Genomic DNA, 7,382 nt, shown 5'->3' on the forward strand with positions numbered 1-7,382 from the left:
AGGATCAACATGTAAATTCAAAGAAAAAGGACGAGGACAAAAGGCTATACCAGCACAGTTAACAGAGGTTGTGACTTCAGAGACATTGCTGCTTTGATAACTGTTTTTCATATTTTGAAGCATCTGTATCACCTGTGTTAGCTGATCTGTAGATAGTAGTTTACCTGAATATGTTGAGTCCACATCAGCCATAAAATAATTTCCAAAAAACTCATTTGAAGTCACTGTATGTCCCTGAACATAATTCTGAAAAAAAATTTGCCTAGTAAATTTAAAATTTGGTGGAAAACCATGTAGCTTATAGCATTTCTCAATAAGATGCCCTGATTTCTTACAATATTTGCATAAAAGAGTTGATTTCTTAGCATCATAAGGAACTCTCTGACCCCTGAAATCAGTAGAAAAAGTCCTTTGACCAATATTTGTTTGATTTGTCGCAATAAAAGAAGAGGATTCCCCAGGAAATTTTGGGATATTTTGCAACTCCCTTTGTTTCTCCACCTGAATCAACAGTGCATAAGCATTTGAAATAGAAGGTAAGGGTGATATCATGAGTATGTTACCCTTGGCAGCACAATAAGACTCATTGAGTCCCATTAAAATTGAACTAGACGTTCATCTTGTTTGGACTTAACGATTTTCTCTTTTGCTCCCAGGAACACACACAAGAGCAAAGAGTAAAAGAGTCTAAAGTATCCAACTCATCCCAGAGTCGGTTGATCCTGGTATAGTAAGTAGCAATATCAGATGACCCTTGGACAAGGTCACTGAGTTCCTTTTGAAGCTGGAAAAAACGAGGGCCAGAGCTCTGACCAAACCTGTCTTCCAATTCTGCCCAAATATCTTTAGCAGTGGAGTAATTGATATACCGTGAGTTTACGATATTTCTAATACATTTCACTTACAAGTTGTGTGTGTCTAGGGCCTTTTTGTATTGGTTTTTATGTGTTTTTATTGTATTTTGTAGGAAAGATGTTCAGGCGCAGAATATAGAGACAACTGAGAAAAATGCAGAAAAAAGGCATTTACGGAGGTGATCTACGGACCGTAGGTCCATTGACGGTTTGTAGGTGATGATCGTAGATCAGCAAGCAAGGTATAGATGACAAATCAGGGAAATCTGACTAAGTGTGGAACCACGGTGGCCATTGACGGTCCGTAGATTGATCTACGGACCATATTGATCGACCCGTAGAATGAGACTGTGAGGGTTCCAGTACCTGATTTTTGAAGATTCTAAGTGCGGAGCTACGGAGGGAATTGACGGACCGTAGATCGATCTACGGTCCGTACTGCAAGTCCGTCGTTTGCTTCAGAGAAGCTGATTTTCGGAAGCTGAAATATTTTCTAAGTCCTGGCTGACGGAAGGGACTTACGGATCGTAGATCCATCGATGGTCCGTGAGTCAGTTTCGTGGAATGAAGACGCGTGCCTGAACAAACTTTTCTTAATTTGTTTCCCTTTTAATTTAGGATTTGTTTTCTATAAATAGGGCATGTAAACCTCGTTTTTGGAGGTTAGACATTATTATTCTAGTTTTACTTTGTGACTTTGGAGATTAATTTGCAACACTAGCAATTATTGATTTCCTAAGTTCGTTTTGAAGATTTTGGCTTTGCAATTCAAGTTAAATTTCTGGGTTTATTATTCTCTTTATGTAAGTTCATGATTCCTTCATCTAAACCTATGAATTGTGCTCTTGCTAATATGGGTAACTAAATCCACAACTAGGGTTGTGGGAACCATGAGCGATTAACAAAGTATGAATAGTAAATAAGCAATTCTTGAATAGTGTTTTGCATGCATTGATAATTCTTTCGTTTAGAAGTCTTTTTAACGAGTGCACGTGTTAGAACTCGCCTTGTTGCTACTTGCCGGACCAAGGAGGTAATCAACAAGAAAAAAATTATCAACATAGATTTAGTATGATACTATCTAATAGGCTAGTGTCGATTGGTGCGAAGTAATAACTAAGCCAAACATCGATTATGATGTCTAATATGAGGTAAAGATAATGGTTAGTAAATTATACACACGTAGCCGGACCAAGGTGCGGGGTGAAATTCTCTAGATACCGGACCAAGGATTTAGAGATACCTAACTTATCACTCTGCATGTAATACACTAGGAAAGGATTGTTGTTACTAGGATTACTGCGTTATGAGCTTGTGGGGAACACGTATACCCTAGTTATTTCTCTTATATTGATAACAACCAAAGTTGAGTTTTGATTACTGATTACTTATTGAATTCTTACCCTTCGTTTTATACAAACAAACCCCCATTTAATTACCTGTTTCTGGAAATAATTTGACTAATTGAATATAATTATTGGTTAAAGTAAAGTCTAAATCATTTTCCTCGTGGGATTGACCCCAACCTACAAGTTGGGTTCTTTACTTGATAACGATCGCTTATACTTCTGTAGGTAAGTGTAATTTGAGCGTATCAGTAATACAAGACACCTTCAGAAATTTCTCCAGAAAGAGAGTTCAGTAACCAAGAAATTACCATGTTGTTAGATCTGGACCAAGCTCGATGGAGGTCTGTTCCTGCTTCAGGTTCCACAGTTGATCCATCAATGAAACCTAATTTGTTCTTAACAGTCAAGGTTATCCACATGCCTCTCTTCCATCCACCGAAGCTCTTCCCATCAAACACAGTATTGACCAACAAAGTACCAGGAGAATCAGAAGGTGATATGAAGTAAGGGTGAGCAAGGTTAATCAAATCAGTAGAGGGCATATTAACAGTTGAAAGGGGAACTGTAGTCCCAGTAGCTATTTCAATAGTCTCTACCATGATAACAAAATATTGAACTGAAAAAATGAAACGAGTAGAAATCAAAACTCTTGCTCTGATACCATGAATGAATAGACGAAGAACAATTGAGCTAAATTTTCTGTATATCTTATTTTTGCATAACAAATGTATATATACGAAATACGCGGAATAAAAATGTTAACAGACTAACAAGTGTGCTATCTCAATTGGCTAACTTGTAACAAACTATTATTTACAATTAATAAAAACATAAATGGAAATAATATTTACACAAGAACAGAAAATTGTGGAAGGTTCTGGATTGGTGCCAGCTGTGAGGCCACGTGTTTCTTCAGTCTTCATTTTTACTTTGTTCTTTTCAATTTTGCAATATCTATGTCTGAAACACTCTTCTCTTTCATAATGAAACCTTTGCTATCTTTCTTCCCTAATGGATTTCCATCATCTGTAATTCCAACAATAGAAAAGTATTTTTTTTTTAAGCAATGTCATGTTTCTACAATCACCTTGAAAATGTATTGAAATGCAACTTGAAAATTGGTGTAAATGATCTTGACACTAGGAGAATTGCTATGTATATTATAATTATATGTAAAAAAGTTCTAAAAAAACTTCACTAAATTATGATATTTGAAGTCACAACTGAAAAAAATAATGAATGAAATTGAAAGAATCAAGGTGAATGTCTTGAATTTAAATGATGTGTCTATTGTTGGCTAGAACTACTCATGACCAAAAATAAAAACTTTGGGAATATGGGAGATTTGGTAGTCTTGCAAATCTCTTCCAAGGCTACTAGATTCAATTTCTCTGTGAAAAAAAATATAAAGATCGTTCATCTTGAGTCAAGGATCTATCAGAAACGCATCTATAAGTCACAACTATAAGTAAGATCTGCATACGAGATTATACCAATATGTTATTATTGGATAGCTTTTAAGAGTTTAGTTCGAAAGCAGTTGTCTTTTGTTGTATTTTCTATTTACAAGTTTTTTTTCTTAAATAAAAAACACCACCCTTTTATTTTGAAAGTAGAAAAAGAAAAAGCATAATGTTTTTGGGAAAAAAATAAAAAAATCCGACCTGCCGGATTCGAACCAGCGACCTAAAGATTTATCTGCCAGGCTTTTCACCAACTACAGTCTTCCGCTCTACCAACTGAGCTAAGGTCGGTTGCTGTTTTAATTATCAAACAAATGTTATTTAACTAATTATTATTCTCTCTATATGAGTAGGCTAATAGTGTAAGCTATGTAAATTTTATTCCCTCCGTTTCCTATTAGTTTGTCCACTTTCTCCTTTATATATCTCTATCTAGAAATCATATATATATATAATTTTACTAATTTACTTTTTTAAAAAAAATTAAAACTTTACAAATTTGATTGTACACTTTCAAAAAGAATTAATTATAATCAAATAAAAAAAACTAGTTCTCTTGATTTTATAAATTAATAAGTAATTTAAAATAACTATTTTTAATAATGTAAAAAATTAAAATGAATCGAAGGGAGCAATATTCTACGTAGTAGAAACACTGTTTTAACCACGGTTTGCAACTTACGAGTACGTGAATTGTAATTAAAACTTTAATTTCAGAATTTATATTACCAATGAGGTTCAAAAATAGTTCTAAAGTTTTTTCATTGTTGATTTACTTTTTTGGCTCTAAAAGTTCAATATTTTCTATAACTACTTTAACTGCACAAAATTCAAGTTATAATTGAAGTAATAATTCATTCAATAAAATTACATTTAGTATAATATAATGTTGGTTTTTATATTTAGATGTGTGTGGTTTGAAAGATTGTTCCAACGTTATAGAGTTACTTTGTTGATTTTTTCTGATAATGACAATTTTAGCAATCAAGATTAATATCAAAAATAAATTCACCAAATAGTAACTCTAGTGAATTTCTATCGAATTTTAAGTTTTATCACAAGTAAATTATTTTTTATACCTAAATAATATATATAGATAAGTCTTTTAAAACTTGGAATTTGATATCTAAAAAATAAAATATATTAATGTTTGCTAGAAAAAATAAAAATAACGTGATAGTGTAAAAATGAATTACATTAATTGTGTATATTACTAATTACTAACCGTTTGACCATGAGAATTATTCACCTTTTTTAGGAATTATTTTTTATTTACCACAAAACGATATAATTGAATTTATCAAAGTGATTTAAGGGAAACGTGAGGTAGATTGATTTTATATAATGAATTGAATTCACAATAATAATAAAATATAGTGAATATAAAAGCAAGAGAAGAATCAAGCTGTGCATTGGATCATAAGAATCGGGTCTTGGTGGCCTAAGTACAACGTGTTCGATTGACTTAAGAGTTGAAAATTTAAAGCTTTTGCTTAAAGAGAGGTAAGATAAACATTTGTTAATAAATAAAATTATTATCAAAAAATAATTTTTAAAAAGAAAAAAAATATTATATTTTCTGAAAAGGGATATTTTTGATCTATTAAATAATAATAAAGATATATTTTTAATCAAATTATTGACCGGGAGGAGAATTTTTAGACTAAATTACTCCTTTCGTCCATTTTTAATTGTCATGTTGCGTTTTTCGAAAGTCAATTTGACTAATTTTCAAAGTTAAATTAGATTAAATTAAAGTGATATTTTTAACAAAAAATTTAGCTATTCAAAAACTATACGAAAAGTACTATAAATTGCAATTTTTTGCATAAATCAATATGATGAAAAAATACATCATAAAATGATAGTTAAAGTTCTTATAGTTTGACTCTAAAAAAGGAACCATGACAATTAAAAGTGAATAGAGGTAGTAATATTTAAGGATATTTTTATTCAATTTCTCATTTTTATATATTGAGAAAATATTTACCATTTAGGACAATATTTTTTAAAAAAACTAAATCTAACAGTTTTTTTAGATTAAAATTGTACAACACTCTGAAGGACCCATTATCTTTTCTATTTGTCCGTCTCTTTCTCTAGATATGATTTCTCCTTTTCTTCTTCTTCTTCAAATTTTTAATCCAAATAACTATCTTTAAATATTCATATCTTCAAATCAATTTACACCCATGTTGCACGATTTACACTAAAATATCACGAGAAAAAGAATACAAATACCCACAATTTGTACAAAATCGTGTGCACAAACAGAGATTTCAAATCTCTAAAATTGCAGCAGCAAGAATTCATCATTGATGGCCATCAAAAGCTTCAAGCTTTGAATTCATTATTTGGATTTTACAAAATTGTGATGAGTTTGTATAAGTTGTTCTTCCATATTATTGAAAATAACATTTTGGAGTTTTTATCTTAATTTTAAGGGAGATTGATTAAGTTTTAACATTGATTTTAGGAGAAATTTCAAATTAAAGCTTGAAGAAGATGAAGATTTCAAAATTGTCTTGCAACAATATTAAAATTGAATAAAAGTCATGAACAATACATTTATAAGACATATTCTAAATATATCCCCTTCTTGGTGATATCAATCAGAACAATTTAGGTAATTCACTTATAATATATTTGCAATACACGCACAACACATTTTTAATACATATTACAAACATTACTTCTTTCTTAATGATATAAATCAAAATAATTTATAAGAGACAAATAATACATATTTTATTCACGAACAATGATATACATTTAATTCAGTTTATAGATCACTGTCTTGTATTTCATTAGCTATGTTATTCATTCATTCTTCATTCTCTCTTCTAAGTCAACTTTAATATTGTGTATTACAATTTTAATACAAATTTAATTCATTTTACATTTTTTTGATTTATTTTATTACAATTAGATTACTTATTTAATTCATTATTGATACAAAATTACTTAAAATATATTTAAAATATGTAATTATTTTTAAAAAAAATTCACTCAAGTAATTAATCCTAACTAAAATTATAAACAGTTTGGTGTGAATTTTTTGAAAATCATTGACTGCCCAAGTTTAACGTGGCAGAGACTTTTAATCCCTCCTTTGTTGGTTGGCTTATTTTGACCATCTCCAACCCAACATCAAATTTTACATCAAATTCTAAATTTGGTATAAAATTTGTGTTTTGAGCTCCAATTCACACTAATTTTTACATCAAATTTGGTGTGTGAATAGTGTTACACCAAATTTGATGTAACACTATTCATCACATCAATTCACTTTTTTAATATTTTAATATTATTTTATTATACAAACTTTTAATTAAACGGTATATAAATTGTATGTTTTAATTAAATCTCTTATATATTTAATATTTTTTATGTAATATTCTTATAATATTAATTTTAGATATAAAATTTAGTTTTTTTATAAATTCATTTTTCTATATATGACTTTTTTTAAAAATAAATTATGTTAATTCTACGATAAATTATAATTGGATATAACTACAATTAACCATCACAAAAATTAAAAATGCAAACATATAGATTTTTAAACAAATAATACAATGTACTTAAAAATAACCGAAAATAATAAACTTTCAACAAAGTAGTAATTGGCATACATCAAAATTGAAATATAAAATACATAGTAATTTTAAAAAGTACAACAAAACATAATAATTTAAAAAAATTACAACAATAAC

At 29.6% G+C, this 7,382-nt stretch overlaps 1 protein-coding gene and 1 non-coding gene across 2 annotated transcripts in view; one reads left to right on the forward strand and one right to left on the reverse strand.

Moving 5' to 3' along the window:
- Positions 1-7,382, forward strand: part of LOC125809198 (gamma-glutamylcyclotransferase 2-3) — a 1,073,903-nt gene that overhangs the window by 908,893 nt on the left and 157,628 nt on the right. The window lies entirely within an intron of this gene.
- TRNAY-GUA (transfer RNA tyrosine (anticodon GUA)) lies at positions 3,862-3,957 on the reverse strand. Its single transcript has 2 exons — positions 3,921-3,957; positions 3,862-3,897 (listed from the first exon to the last, which is right to left on the reverse strand). It is a non-coding gene; the product is annotated as a tRNA-Tyr (tRNA).

Source organism: Solanum verrucosum, unplaced genomic scaffold (genome assembly GCF_900185275.1).
Source record: "Solanum verrucosum unplaced genomic scaffold, falcon-dt-bn FXZP01000062.1, whole genome shotgun sequence".
NCBI lineage: Eukaryota > Viridiplantae > Streptophyta > Magnoliopsida > Solanales > Solanaceae > Solanum > Solanum verrucosum.